The sequence below is a fragment of the Adiantum capillus-veneris genome, chromosome 24 (genome assembly GCF_014529385.1).
Source record: "Adiantum capillus-veneris isolate H3 chromosome 24, ASM1452938v2, whole genome shotgun sequence".
NCBI lineage: Eukaryota > Viridiplantae > Streptophyta > Polypodiopsida > Polypodiales > Pteridaceae > Adiantum > Adiantum capillus-veneris.
In genome coordinates, this window is record NC_140954.1 from 61,680,772 (window position 1) to 61,696,900 (window position 16,129).

Genomic DNA, 16,129 nt, shown 5'->3' on the forward strand with positions numbered 1-16,129 from the left:
GAGGGACAAGGGTTGGAGAAGAGGATTCATCAAGAGGCAACACACAGTCTAAGTCTCCAAGTATCGGGGCAAATGAGGGTAATTGTGGAATATTTGGGAGTGGAATCCCCTCTGCAGGTAAAAATTCATCGAAGACAACATCATAGCTAGCTAAAACATCCTTCTTCTCTAGATCATAAAGTCAGTATCCATTTGAAAGAGTATTGTAGCCGCAAAAATACATTCTCTTGGACTTGGGATCAAACTTACCACTTTACTCCTTGGGTACATGGAAATATGCATTGCACCCAAAGATTTGAAAGTGGGAGAGTCATGCTTCTTATCAAAATATGCTTCAAACATGACCTTGCCTAGAACTGAAGAGGTTGGATATCGATTTATGGTATGAACTGCCATCACAACTTCTCTGCCCATAAAGACTTTGGAAAGTCTGGATGCTCAAGCATGGTCCATGCCATTGCTACCAATGTCTTATTATTTTGCTCCACAACTACATTCATTGAAGGGGACTTGACATTTGCAAGCTCTCACTTAATCCATTTTTTGCACAAAATTGAATGAATGCTTTTGAGATAAACTCCCTAGCTTTTTTTGATCAAATGTTCTTCACCACTTGATTGCTTTCCTTTTCCACAAGAGAATACAAATTCTTAAAGAGGCCAAATTCCTCATACTTATGTTGCAAAAAATTTACCCAAGTAAAGTGGCTAAATCGTCCACAAGCTACATGACATAGAGAGCCTTGCCAAGGGAAGGAGTCTTCATATGTCCTCAAAGGTTGGTGTGAACCAAAACTCCAAGACGACAATGACTCAGCGAGTAGAAAGCCTCTAAATAGATTCTTGAAGTTGCTTCCCACAAATGCAAGTACTTCATTTCCCATGCTTACTCCCAACATCTGGTAAGCCTGTAAGCATCTGGCTAAAAAAAAAACAAGACAAAGGGCATCATTGTTCAATGACCATGCCGAAGATCACCTATAGTTATCTGTGTACATGAAGAAAGAGCATGGAGATTGTAGAGTCCATTCTCCATTGAGCCTCTTCTGACCTCATTGCCGGACTGACGGTCCCGAACAGATACCACATCCTCTATAAAAGTCACCTCCATGCCAAGCTTTCACACCTCATGCACAAACATAAGATGAAATCCAAGCTTCAGAGCATAAAGTACCTTGGAGGTATGCATACCCCCTTTGCCGTTGGGAATCAACTCCATAGATCCCTCGCTGTTGTGAATATGAATTTCAAAATTTTCACCAATAAAGATGGTACCATAGTGTCACCGCATGTTGGATGAAAGATCCTTCCAAGGTGTCATGTGCCATGAGGCACCACTATCCATATTTCAATCATGATAATCTCAAACCGCAAGAGTTGATGTAACATCCAATGTCCCTAGAGAGTCCTCTGAGGGTAGAATCTCCAAATGAACAAAGGCTAGTGACTGCACCACTACCACTGAAGAAGTTGAAGCATCGCCAACTCTCTTTGGAAACTTTTGCTAATAATGTCCTTTGTCCCCACAATGATTGCAATGCCATTCCCCCTTCAAGGCTTCCCTTTTAGCATCATTCTTCTTGTCTTTGGTGTTGTTGCTTTTATTCTTCATTTATACTTCTTGTTGTTGTTGGAAGATCTAGTCAAGGCTTTGAAGACTGGCTTGTTCCTCATATTGAACCGCTCCTTCTGGTCCAACACCATTGAAATAATCTCGTCCCAAGAAATAGTATTTAGCCATCCACTTGTAATTGGCAAAGAAAAGAAGTTGGTATACCGATGAGGTGGTTGGGCCAAAAGTTGGATGGCCATGCCCTTGAAACTGATAAGCTTTTCCATATGAAGTATATCTTGTTGAAGCTCCTGCATCTTGTTGATGTGATCCAGCATGGAAGAATGCTTCACATTCAGGGTCCTCAACTACACCTCGGGCTATTTGATTCATTGGAGAAACTCGATCATACATTAAATAAAGACGATCCCAAATCAACTTTGTGTCTTTCATCAATTGGATATGATAGATGGTTGATGGTGTATTGTTGAGGATAATGAAAGACCAAATTCCAGCATTGACACGCTCCCACGGTCCTTTAACTTTTGAAAGTTGCTTGAAACAAAGGCTCCAAGCACTTTAGAGTGAAAGACCACCATCATGGTTGCTTTCCAAGTGGAATACTTCTCTCCATTCAATTACCAATGCAAAGGAAAGGTAGGGAGGGTAGGTATCTTGATTGGTTGATCACTTGTGATGGAGTGGAATTGGGACCAATCTCCCCGGTCGTCATTGACGGTTCACCTCTGATGATCTCATCCCCATGATGTACTTTGTCATCATAGACCAAGTTCATGTCAAAATCATCACTCCTCTCCATGGTGTTGGAGAACTTGGGCATGTGATGAGGCTAGGATGAGGTAGAACAAAGAAAATCTATAAATCTGTTTACTACAACCAAAATCAGCCCCAAATGAGTGATAAATGAAAAAAAACAGCAAACCATCTCTTTTTGGCTTGAAAATTTAGCACCAAAAACTCGCAAAAATCACTGATTTGAATCAAGAGCACTACATGGCTCTGAAACCATGTCAAATGTGTAGTGGAAAAGGGTGAATCAAGTGATGAACTTGTTTGCAACAACGCGAAAACCTCTTCTCAGGACCATGCAACCAATGGATATTGTATCATGATAGATCTTCTTGTAAAGCTCCTAGCATAAACCCCCCCCTTGTATGGATACATGAACAACTTGTAGGCAATGCCACAAGATAAAGGGTTTGTACACGACAGGGAGACGAAACACTAGCAAGAGGGAGATAGATCGATGGGAGAAAATTTCAGAGAGAGAGACAGAGAGAGGTCAATGGTGGAGAAAGCGCCAGAGAGAGAGAGAGAGAGAGAGAGAGAGAGAGAGAGAGAGAGAGAGAGAGAGAGAGGTCAATGGTGGAGAAAATGCCAAAGAGAGAAATCAATGGTGGAGAGAGAAAATGAGAGAGAGAGAGAGAGAGGCCGTGTAAACCAAAATGTTGGAGAGAGAAAATGATAGAGAGAGGGTGCGTGCCCAAAATGCTTGATTGCTGCATTGAAAAACATGCTGAAAGTACAAGGGAGATCTGCATATAAAGGAAAATTGGAATTTTCTCTACCTTCTTGGAAAACCCCACGATCCCAAAAACTAGCTAAAATGCTAATAAATATGTAAAGTTCTCACTAAAAGTAACTCGACACACATATTTAGTAGCACAACTATAGAGGACTTGAGAATTTGACCTTGGAAAACCCTAAGAACGAGGATCCAGCCTCATGCTAGTCTATCGGGTGGACAACACTATGGAGTGCATTGCCAGGTATGTTTACCTCAGATACAATCAGGCTCAGCCACAAAACAACCCTCACTCCCTAAACGGCTCATGGGAGATACTGGAGACACCACCGCACAAAATGCTAAAATCTAACATTTATTATCTAATCCCATTGATAAATTATCTAAGATAGATATTTGATTCTTACACTTTACTGTTAAAATTCTCAAGAAAAGGATACTTATTTGTTGAGTGCTACATACTACATACACAAAGTCTAGGTTTTTTGGAGTGTGTGATATATTTTTCACCTTTGTAGGGAGCCTTTCCCTAGCCGCTTATGCATGCTTAGCCATCCCAAATGATGCCCATACATAGGTACATGGCCCATGGGTGTTTCTACACATGTTCCACTTGCATATGAAGCCAAACAATAGGTCAAAATGACCCCTAAAAGAGTGCATATGAGTTTTTTATTTGGTTCTCTCCATTTGGGTTGATCCTTGAGCTCTTTCACACCTCATTCCTGATGTAGGCAACAAGCTCTAGCCTATGTCTATATGAGCTGCACTTTTGTAGTTATTTTTGAGTTCTGTAATCAAGCTTTAATATGTCATTTTCTATCCATAAATGGTTCATCGGGATTTTTACCATAACTCTACACTATTTGTGTACTTATAATCGACCGTGTTTACCTCTACCTCTTCTTCATTTCCCTTTTGATTATCCTTCCCTTACTCTCTCTTTCTCTCTATGATCAATGTATTGGCAATCTCCCGATGTCTCTTGGCCCATTTATTTTCAAAATCTCTGTCTCCCTTTCACTTCCAAGTTAGATCACTTCACACTAGGTACAACAAAATGCCTCAGAAGTCGAGAAAAGGCTTGGCTAGAAATATCAAGATGATTGAATATATGATAACAATTGCTAGGAGGAGTGGTGAGGAGCAAGCCTGGTGCTGAGCAACATAAGAGTGGGAATCCAAGGACGTGGAGAAGGATGAATCCATAGGCATTAACCCTAGAAGTTTCTTCATTCACTTACTATCCTAAAACATTATTGTAAGCCTCCAAAGAGTTATTGCAATTATGAGCTCACTATAGATCAAGGACAACGTGCGGAAGGGATAGTAGAGGAAAAACCACTCATTTGTCATGGAAAAAGAAATGATGGAGGAACTTCTTTTCAAAGTGAAATATGGTTCTCAAAGGTGCTAATAAGGGATACTATAAGATATCATGTGAGTGTACAATAGCAGGGTTTTATAAGGCCAAAAATATAGATTTTACAAAGGAGGATCCTATATATAGAGGTCAAGAAGGAAATTTTGGTGCATGTAGGTGAAATCTCCCTCCCACTACTAAAGAGTCCCCATGGTATCATTTCTTTACAAAGTGAGCTTAGACCATAGCATGGGGATTATAGTAGAAATAAAGGACTACTATGCACATCAAATGTGAGAATATGTAGTAAGAATATGTAGTAGTACTATGGCAATTGATGTAAAATGGTGACGTTGAGCATGAACTGATATAAAAGGTATTGAGGATTTCTAGGTGAAATTTAGAATTTATAAATGGGATTACACTATACTAACATATCTATTCAGCATTGGCTTCTTCACCTCCCCACCATAAGGTATAAATTTTGTAAGTGGATCTACCTCCTTTTGTATCTTGTGGATCCTCAAGGCACAGGATGTGCCTGAGGCTTAACCAACAAAGGTGAGCTTTCAATTTTCTCCAAACCCTTTTTGCATGTGTGTGAGTGTGGTCATGCACTATGTGCGTGTGCACATAGTGCATGTGCGTGTGCGTGTGCACATGCACACGCACATGCACGCATGTGCATGCGTGCATGCATGTGTGCACACGCTCATTTGAAGAGAATCATACACGAAAGCAAGGATTCTCTCTGTTGGAAAAAACACGGACTTTAAGGACTGGAAGCAAGCACTCTTTGACATTGGATACTTAGTAAATGCTAATTGTGAGCTTCCTGAAAAATTCTACAAGTGGGTATGAAAGGATAGAGATTTACCTCTCTTTGTATCTTGTGGATCCTAAAAGCACAAGCTATGCCTGAGGCTTTTTTTTGTTGTTGCAAAGCTAACAATTGTGAGTATTATCATAACCAAAAAACTTACAACTTCCTGCCATGCTCGTACATAGCCATGCCAGCTTCAAGTAGCCATAGTTACATCAGTTGATTGGGGAGACACCCATGACAAGAGATGAGCCCACACCTTTACCCAAACAAACTATTGTACATTTTTTTTCTAAGATAATATGACTCTATCACCCACAATTGGGAGTAAGGCAAACAAAAATTAAAGAATCTATGAGCACTATAGGGCTTTTTATTGTGTTTTTAGCATGGGGAGCCCTCATATGCAGGTCTGATGGAAAATACTCTATAATTCCCTACCAAAGAAAGTTGAAGCTTTCCATCTGCTCCAAACCCTTCTTGCATGTGTGTGAGTGTGTGCATACACTCTCTATGTGCGCACGTGCGTGCATGCATGCGTGTGTGTGTTCATTTGTTCATATTTGAGGACATTTGTAGCAAGTCAGAATTGCATTCATGTTTTTGGTGATTTATGTGTAAGCTTATATTAAATGATGTAAAACACACGAAAATGGAACTTGGCCTTTGGATGCATATGTAGGGACGTGATAGTTAGGTGAAAATGCTAAAACACATCTTCAAATTTTGTGGTTTAATAAGTCAAATGGCTGGACAAAAAACTCATTAGCTTTATGATGACAACTTTCATGTCATGGTTTACAACTCTTTGCTAGGGCCTCCTCAAGTGATTGCATGCCATGAACATACGATTGTCGAAGCGCTTCTCTTTCGTGAGAAGGAAAAGCATCAACAATACATGATTCAATAACAAGACAAACAATTTCTAATTATAACATGCAATTGGAGATCATATTGAAATAAAATTTAATAAACGTCACATTTAATAAACATCACATAGTTGCTACTGATCTGCGGCATCAATTGAAATTTGCCAGCCTTAACACGAATGATGCATCATACTCTGTTTCTTTCAAAAAAAAAAAAAAAAAGCTTGCTGAATTTAAGAGTTAGAGACCCATAACTTATATACTACTGAATAATATATCCATATATTAGTGGAATTTCAAGTCATCGAGGTAAGTAAATCCAAAATTATTACAATTATGTGACCTCTCATCAAAGTCTATAATATTGAAGCTTTCTAAAATTTCATTCTACATTTTCTACTTTTGCATCCACACCCATGATACACATCACTGAAGAGAGTTTCTATGATCAAGATTGAAAAGAGCACAAGAATAATTCTTACTGAACTATATTGTATCATAATATTATAGGAAAAATTACCAGCTTACAACTGCAATGTGTGAAAATTTCAAAAATACTCGTCATATTAAAAATTTCCCAGACTTTATATGTACCAATTTTTTGGATGGATTATTCAAATGGGACTCAATTTATTGCATATTCTAATTATTTTCATAAAATGATTCTATCTTTAGCATCATGGAAAGAAAACATTCACCGACTTCTCTCACCATTTGTTCTTTATAAACGAGGAGGAGCTTAGGATAGATTAAAATTTGAGGGTTATTTAGAAAATTTCCACAAAATTCAAGGGTATTTGGATAATTTTCCCTTTAGTATATTAATGTGGTAAAGCTGACATGTCTTTGTTTCTGAATGCTATCTTATACATAATGTAAGGTTAGTGATGTTTGAGGGGAAACTTGTTACCTCTTGTCTTGCTGTACAACAAGCACCTTTGCAAGTCTTTGTTAGATCATCCCTGTGTGAAGGGGTCTCTTTGCCACGATACCTTGGTAATGCATGGGTTGGAATCTCATCACACTTTTTGTACTTGATGCAATCTATGACAGAGGTTGCTGTGGAAATACCTATATTTTGCAAAATTCTTAGTTTGAGATGATAATTGACAATGTGAACTACACATCAACAAGAAGCATATGGATTCTACAACTGCAAAACATACCTGAAAGATAAGCTCCATGTACATAGCCGTTGAATTTTTCATCGGTATGCTCCCTAGTAAAATACAACCGACCCAGTGGAGCCTAGATAATCATAGAGCTTTATATCATTTGGTGTTAGCACTAGACATGTAGTATTAGGCCACGATATTAGCAAACCAAAATATACTACATGTACATGTTAAGAGTGTTACCTTAAATATTTCAAATTTTTTGAAGAGAAATATGGAGCTTGTATAAGTGGGTATTAATGGCACATAAGATAATTTATTTATACTAAAATGACCTATGTCATGCTCTTGATTTATTGGAAGAAGAAGAAAAGTTTTAACATCATTCGAGCAAGTCCAACAAGTCTTGAACTCAAGACTCAAAGATATGTCCAACAAGTCTTGAACTCAAGACCTATAATTTAGAGAGAGAGAGAGAGAGAGAGAGAGAGAGAGAGAGAGAGAGAGAGGCCGGGTCTGAGCTCACTTGACCGCATTGGAAGATGTGCCATTTGGTAGTTTTCCGGCCTCGCCAAGGTTCTCTTTGATAGAGTGAGTCATGTGGAGCAAGCACAAATCAACGGTGCGGCGATCGGGTATTAGGTCAACTAGATGCAGCAAGATAAAGTTGATATCATTTGGTAGTGAGAGGCATGCAGATGCATTTCCCGGTTTTTGGCGGCCTCAGATAGCTAGCTCAGAGAAGTCAAAACACGGCAAGGTTCGCACGGCTCAGAGACAACTCAGTGGAGATCCGACACGGTCTTGCGGCTCGGCCATCGAACATTGGAGCAGTGGAAGGGAATCTAGGGAAGAAAGCCAAAAAAAATAATTTTTTTTTGATTGAAAATGGGGAGTTTTTAAAGGAGTTGGAGGAGCCCCAAGGGCTACCGCTTCACAGTCCGCCACATGGCGAGGGGAAGAACCCACATGTGCAGTGGCCGGCCCTGGGCACGCTCTATATAGGGTAGGCCGTGAGCCTCCATTGTTACACAAGAGGGAGCATAGGAGCTCCGTGAGATGTTGGCCATGGCGCGAGCACTGGTGGCGCTGCGTAGGGCGGAAACGCGGAGTTTTGGCGGCGGCCGGCGAGGTGGGGTGGCGCGCCCGCACGGGAAGGTCTGGCGGCGACAGTGATGACGTGGCGTGACAGTGATGCACGGGAAAGTTCACACAGCCCTTGGAGCCCCGATATTTTAAAGGAGAGAGAGGGGGCAATAGCGATATCGCTATTGCCTCCCCCCCTTGGGTAAGAGAGAGGTCCTGCGGAGGTTAAGCATAGGAAGAAGGAGGAAGAATCCGAGAGCAGCCAAGTGAACTGAGCAAAAACCAAAGGGTAGAGGCCGGACAAAGCCAAGCTGAGGGCAAAGATGAAGCCAAACCAAGTCCAAGGACCAAAAGATGTAGGCCAAGGCAAGAGAAGTTGGCTAGAGAGATAAAAGTCAAAGTCAAGCTAGTCAAGCAGTGCAAGGCTAAGCCCAAAGAGGATGAAAATTGAAAGATGAAAAATAAAAAAATAAAAGAGCCAAGGGGCAATAGCAACGTCGCTAATGTGCCCCCCCCCCCCCCTCCCCCCCCCAAGTGCAAAAGAGAAGAAGAGAAAAGGTGGTGCCCCTCTTCCCAAGAGATCCCAAAAATGGGTGCCATATGGACCAATTAAAGGGCAGTTTCCCAAATTACCCCCCCCCCCTATAAAAGCCAAAATTGAGTCAAATAAAGGGCTTCTTCTTAGCTTTTTGGCCTAGTTTGTGTGCCGTTTTGAAGCCTGCAAAGTGGAGCATTTGGACAGAGGAGTGTGCCTGTCAAGCCCTTTGCATTTTTCTTGTGTAAATGGCCATGATGATGGCAATGTGAGTTTGTACAAGCGTTTTGTGGAGTGTAATCAAGCCGTTGTTGCCTCGCTTGCTGTCGTTTCCCCTTCCCCCCTTCCCTTTCTCCTGCTCTGGTGTTTTCCCTCGATGCCGGCAGTGTGGATGTGTGTGCCACCCCAGACTGATGGTGTTTTGAGTGAGAGAGTCAGATTGAGTGGCTGTGTGTGTGTGTGTAAGGGTGGAGACAGGCAGTGGTAGTAGGTGTACCTTCTGTGGTGGTTTTGTAGAGTGTGTGAGCAGTGGGAATTGAGCAGGCGGCAGTCTGCTAGTGTGAGTTGTGTGTTCGAAGGTGTTTTCCGAGAGGATAGGGGTGCTGTAAATACCCTGAGCTATAGAGAGGCCCTTTTGTTTGTGTTGGGCGTGCTCCCCCATTCCCCCTCTCCATCTTCTGGTGCCCCCACTGAGGAGTATGCTCATGCTTCTAGTTGAAGTCGAAGCAGTGATTTTTGTGATACCAAAGGTGCGGCCTTTGAAGAGCAGGTGCTGCTAGTGATGGCTTGGACGGGATTTCCCATTTTCACTAGGGTTGAAGATGCGGAAACTTGGCTTCAAGACTACGGATTGTTCGTGTTGGAAAGCGGTTTATCGAGAGAAGATGGTGCGGTATAGGTGTTCCCGCTCCTGGTTCGTGGTAAAGCAAAGCTATGGTTCGATAGCCTTGGTGAAGAAGAAAAAGCAGATTGCGAAGCCCTGGAGCGGCTTTTTGAAGGAGATTTATTGTGGATGCGCAGCTAGATGAAGTAAAGCGGAAGTTGGATGGTTTAAAGCAAAGCTTGGAGGGTGATTTTCAAGCGTTCGAGTGGGAGTTCGAAGCCCTATGGGGGAAATTGATCAAGGTAACTGTTGCAAAAAATGCCGGTTTTTTGAAATTTTGTAAGTTCATGGGTTGCCTGCATGAGGAGGTGCAAGATAAAGTGGAGGTAGATGGCCCAATGTCATATGAGGAGGCGGTAGCTCTAGCAAGAGGGCGGACCAAGAAGATTTTAAAGAAGCGCGAGGCTAGGCAAGGTTTGCCAAATGCAGTGATGCCAAAGCTGTGTGATGTGGTGGTAGCTGAGTCGCAGGTGATGCGAAGAGAAATGCAGGTTGAAGAAGAACCAAGGCTTCTTTGGCTGCAAAGAAACAGGGTGGTTCCTATGTCGAAGATGCCGGCTAGAGCAATTCCAGTTGTGGAGGATGTGCAGGTGGTTCCAGAGTGGGCAAAGGAAGTGCTGCCAAGTGCGAGTGCGGCTGTTGAAGTTCCATTGAAGTGTGGTAAAGAGCAAGGAGTGCGGTTTACATACGAGATTGAAGTGATAAAGCTAGAGGAGGTTCCCGAGCTTGAAGCCGAAGAAGAGACTGGGTCGAGTGACAATAGCTCTATGGATGCAGACACGAGTTGGGAAATCGAGTCATCCCAATCCAGGTATGATGAGTTTGACCTCTTACATGTGAGTGGAGAGGCAGTGAATATGTGCGAGAAACAACATGAAGTGCAAGCCGAAGTGCTTAGTGAAGGCCAAATGGAGCAGTTTAGGCCTACATGTGGTGAAGAGCAGGTAAAATTGGTGTGCAGTGGCATGCTAATGGCCATGATGATGAAGGTAGCTGTAGAGTATGCCATAGTGGTGCAGTAGGTGCAAAGTTTTGCTAAGAGGGATAGAGCAGTTGTACCTATGGAAGAGGATGAGGAGGAGGTGATAGAGAATGAGTTTATCTATTCCTTGGCAGAGATTGATGATGCAGTAGTAGAAGAGCAGGTGGTTGAAGCCGACAAGCAAGCGGTGCTTATCGACCTTGAAGGACCAATTGACGAGGAGGAGCTCGACGATGCTGGAATTGAGTTCATGGCAGATGAAAAGGACGGTGTAGAGTCAAAGTTAGAGGTGCTTCCTACGCCGTCAATGCCCTCTATAACAGGTGGTGTGGATTGCAAAGCGGTGTCCAAGCTTTGTAAGGAGGTCTGCGATTGGTGGTTGAAAGGAATGCTAATCAAGGTAGCTGTGCAATGTGCTGTTGAGCAGGTACAGGATCTACTGGACGAGGATCTAGCTTTACATGGATGGGAGGGCGGGTCAGGTATGTCGCAAGTGTTGATTGAGCAGGATGGTGAGCACGAGAGTGCTCTAATTGGTGTTCTTGGAGGTACTTGGTTGCTAGTGGGGGCAGTTTGTCAAGGAGTGCTTGGAGTGGTAGAAGCATGCTGATGGCAGGTTGGATATGTGGTTGGCTATGTGCCTTGGTGTGGCACTATACAAAGTTATTACAGGTGGATGCAAGAGACCAATGCAAAGTGTTCGACCCAGGAGGGTGATTACAGGTAAAGCAGGGGGTTGGGAAACCCGCATGAGCAAAGACAGCGGGTAGAAAGTGCCAGTGGTGTACATATGCTAGGTGGTTTTGCAGTGTACAGTGAGTCTGTTTTTGGTGTGCAGTTTTTTAATGCAATAAGGCCATGTGTGGTTGAACATAAATGTTCAACGAGGGGGTGGACAATGATGGTGCAGCCAAAGTTGGTCAAAGCTAGCAGGTGGTCTATGCCAGGCAAAGGGTGCAATCGAGTGCAGTGCAGAAGGCTAGGGCAAGTACCAAAGCCCTAGGCAACCCAAGGATAGTGGAGGAGTATGCTCGATGTGATTTTTTAGGCCAAAGGTTTGCTGCAAAGAGCCAAGAAGGTTGGTGTCCTTCTATGTCCGAGATGTGGATTTTAAGTCCTAGAATGTGGTCTTCAGTGTGCTTTCCAAGCCAGTCCAGACGGCTCGTCAATCGGAGCCCTGGTGCTCAAGATATTGCAGTTTAAAGTTGGAGTGTGTAGCAGATCCCCGGCGGATAGGGAAGCTGGGGATAGGTGGCCCGGGCTGATGTCAGTGCATACATGTGTAGAGCTCGAGTTATGAAGCATGCCTGTCTTTTCGGATTGCGAATTGGAGCTCTGGATGGCAAGTTATGACCATTAGAAGATTTTATGGGGGCCAGGTCTGAGCTCACTGGACCGCATTGGAAGATGTGCCATTTGGCAGTTTTTCGGCCTCGCCAAGGTTCTCTTTGATAAAGTGAGTCATGTGGAGCAAGCACAAATCAACGGTGCGGCGATCGGGTATTAGGTCAGCTAGATGCGGCAAGATGAAATTGAGATCATTTGGCAGTGAGAGGCATGCAGATGCATTTCCCAATTTTTGGCGGCCTCGGATAGCTAGCTCAGAGAAGTCAACATAGGACAGGGTTCACACGGCTCAGAGACAACTCAGTGGAGATTCGGCACGGTCTTGCGGCTCGGCCATCGGACATTGGAGCAGTGGAAGGGAATCTGGGAAAGAAAGCCAAAAAAAAACAAATTTTTTTTGATTGAAAATGGGGAGTTTTTAAAGGAGTTGGAGGAGCCCCAAGGGCTTCCGCTTCACAGTCCGCCACGTGGCGAGGGGAAGAACCCACATGCGCAGTGGGCCGGCCCTGGGCACGCTCTATATAGGGTAGGCCGTGAGCCTCCATTGTTACACAAGAGGGAGCATAGGAGCTCCGTGAGATGTTGGCCATGGCGCGAGCGCTGGTGGCGCTGCGCAGGGCGGAAACACCAGGTTTTGGCGGCGGCCGGCGAGGCGGGGCAGCGCGCCCGCGCGGGAAGGTCTGACGGTGATAGTGATGACATGGCACGCTCGCCCGGTACGCGGCAGTTCACATGGCCCTTGGGGCCCCGATATTTTAAAGGAGAGAGAGGGGGCAATAGCGATATCGCTATTGCCTCCCCCCCTCGGGTATTAGAGAGGTGCTGTGGAGGTTAAGCATAGGAAGGAGGAGGAAGAATCCAAGAGCAGCCAGGTGAACTGAGCAAAGACCAAAGGGTAGAGGCCGGACAAATCCAAGCTGAGGGCAAAGATGAAGCCAAACCAAGTCCAAGGACCAAAGATGTAGGCCAAGGCAAGAGAAGTCGGCTAGAGAGAGAAAAATCAAAGTCAAGCTAATCAAGCAGTGCAAGGCTAAGCCCAAAGAGGATGAAAATTGAAAGATGAAAAATAAAAAAATGAAAGAGCCAAGGGGCAATAGCGACATCGCTAATGCCCCCCCCCCCCCCCCCCCCCCCCAAAGTGCAAAAGAGAAGAAGAGAAAAGGCGGTGCCCCTCTTCCCAAGAGATGCCAAAAATGGGTGCCATATGGACCAATTAAAGGGCAGTTTCCCAAATTAACCCCCCCTCGCCCCCCCCCCCCCTATAAAAGCCAAAATTGAGTCAAATAAAGGGCTTCTTCTTAGCTTTTTGGCCTAGTTTGTGTGCCATTTTGAAGCTTGCAAAGTGGAGCTTTTGGACAGAGGAGTGTGCCTATCAAGCCCTTTGCATTTTTCTTGTGTAAATGGCCATGCTGATGGCAGTGTGAGTTTGTACAAGCATTTTGTGGAGTGTAATCAAGCCGTTGTTGCCTCCCTTGCTGCCGTTTCCCCTTCCCCCCTTCCCTTTCTCGTGCTTGGTGTTTTCCCTCGGTGACGGCAGTGTGGATGTGTGTGCCCTCCCAGACCGATGGTGTTTTGAGTGAGAGAGTGAGATTGAGTGGCTGTGTGCGTGTGTAAGGGTGGAGACATGCAGTGGTAGTAGGTGTACCTTGTGTGGTGGTTTTGTAGAGTGTGTGAGCAGTGGGAATTGAGCAGGCGGTGGTCTGCTAGTGTGAGTTGTGTGTTCGAAGGTGTTTTCCGAGAGGATAGGGGTGCTGTGAATACCCTGAGCTATAGAGAGGCCCTTTTGTTTGTGTTGGGCGTGTTCCCCCATTCCCCCTCTCCAACACCACACAATCCAAGTTTGTGGCTGCGAGGAAGCATATGCAAGTGTAGTCCCCCCTCTATTGAGCCCCAGATTGTGAATGCCATGACGTCATGCATTGATTTGGATACTAAGGGGAATAGGGGGGAGGAATACATGGAGCAGGAGATAAAAAATTGATTTGTGTTTTCCTTTTGTTCTTAGGCTAAGTTTTATTTTCTAACCCATACTTGGTTTGTGACATGAGATTGGCGCATTTGCAGTGTAGATGGGCAATAGTCGCCGATGGCCTTTGAACCATGGTCCTTCCTTGCACACTACATTGGAAAACTACCACCTAGTGATGTTTCCATTTTACACAAAAATTTCACTCCACAAGATCACTTCATGATGTGTTCATTGAAGGCCTTGAGTAAGGTCCTATGACTTAGAATCACTACTTAAACCACCCATGTCGTGTTTCTAGTGCATGTATCCTTAGCATCTACTACATTTGCGACCGGTTTTTGTGGAGATTTTGTAGCCTAAATAGGGACCCACTTTTCTATTGGGTCTATAGACCGTGAGACTATAGCATATTCTATACATTTGCATGAATTACTGAATGCCCAAGGAAAACGCCAAAAAATGGTGAATTGAATTCAAATGAGCAATTCCATTGTCTTTTGGTAGCGTCAAATTTTTGCACACGCCCTTACAACCTTGCGACAATGCTAGGATTTTTTTATAAAAAAATTTGGGGGGTGGGGGGACACTTGCACACCGCGTGGTAGGCAACGCTTAGGCTTTTTGAAGAAATTTAATTTTTGGCAATTTATATGCTTTCCCACCTCCATCAGCTCCTCCTTGTCCTCCTCACCTCTTGCCTCTTCCCCTCAAACTCAGACAGGTTTTGTCAAGGAGCGCAGTGACAACATCTTTTTTTTTGGGGAGGCATCTGCCCTTGCGCGCCTTTGTGGTGAGGATCTAGTGATACTTCTTCTTGATTTTGAGAAGGCCTACGATAGAGTTGACTGGGAATTTTTGGAGGGTACTCTTCACAGGATGGGCTTCTCAAAAGCCTGGATTAGAGGCGTGTCGCACACAGCCATGTGCTTTTGGCAGGAGGTAGAGGAAATCGATTCATGATCACACGTTTGGTCAGATAGGGCTGCCCTCTTGCCCCCTTCCTCTTTTTGTTCTATGTTGAGGCAATGAGCCGATTTTTGGTTTCATAGCAGGTTGGTGTACATGGCTTAGTGCTTCCTATTTGGGGTGGTGAGCTACTAGATATTGAGATTGTAGACAACTCAGCTTTGTACTTGGAGGGCCAGGAGGCCAACCTACACAGGTGTGAGCAAGAAGACATTTTGTTGTGCATCACGTGCACTGATCTACAGGAAGAAGACAGTGGCTTTCTCGGTTGGTAGTGCTCCTACGCCTGATTAGATGCCAAGAGAGGGTTTCAGATGGATCCCCCAAGGACTGTAGTTTGTTACTTAGGCTACCAGGTTGGCTTTGACTTGTCTCGTGGAGCAGCAAATTATCCTCTTGTCTATCAGGAGGAAGCTATTACATTGGAGCTTGGCACGACTTTCTTTGATAGGCAAAGTAGTAGTGGCCAACTAGGTGTTGTTGGCTACTATGTGGTACATTACATCTTGTTGAATCTTTTCGAGATTGTGCATCATCCACGTAGAGAGGTTGATCGGGAATTTCCTTTGGCGTGATACTTAGTTAGTCCGGGCCAAAGTGGCCTGGAAGGTCATCACTCTACCTTGTTCTCAAGGGGGTTGGGGATCATAGATCTAGCACAGCAGAGCAGATCCCTTCTTGGTAAGTTTGCTGTTAGAGGACTGCTTCCAGGGAAGGAGCCCTGGAAGGACTCTTTGGTTCAGTGGCTTAGAGCTAGAGTGCCTCAGGTTGGAGTCCCTTGGAGACCTTCCTCCATATGTATTTTCACAGAGATGTGAAAAGTTGGCTTGAGCAAGAGACTAGAGGACCATTTCACTGTGAGCGTTCTTCGATCCTAGGAGCAGCTGCGGAGAGGACTAGAGAAGTACCAACCTACTTTCATGGAGGAGCACCTGAGATAGCCCCTTGTTTGAAACCCCATGGTCAGCACTAAGAGAGGCCACTTAGTAGGCCTTATGTCTCTTGGGGTCCCATGGTAGAGTGTCCAACATGCACTTTAGGTGACTTGCTACAGTTCTCAGGTTTGTCAGAGTACATTCAGAGAATCCAATTAC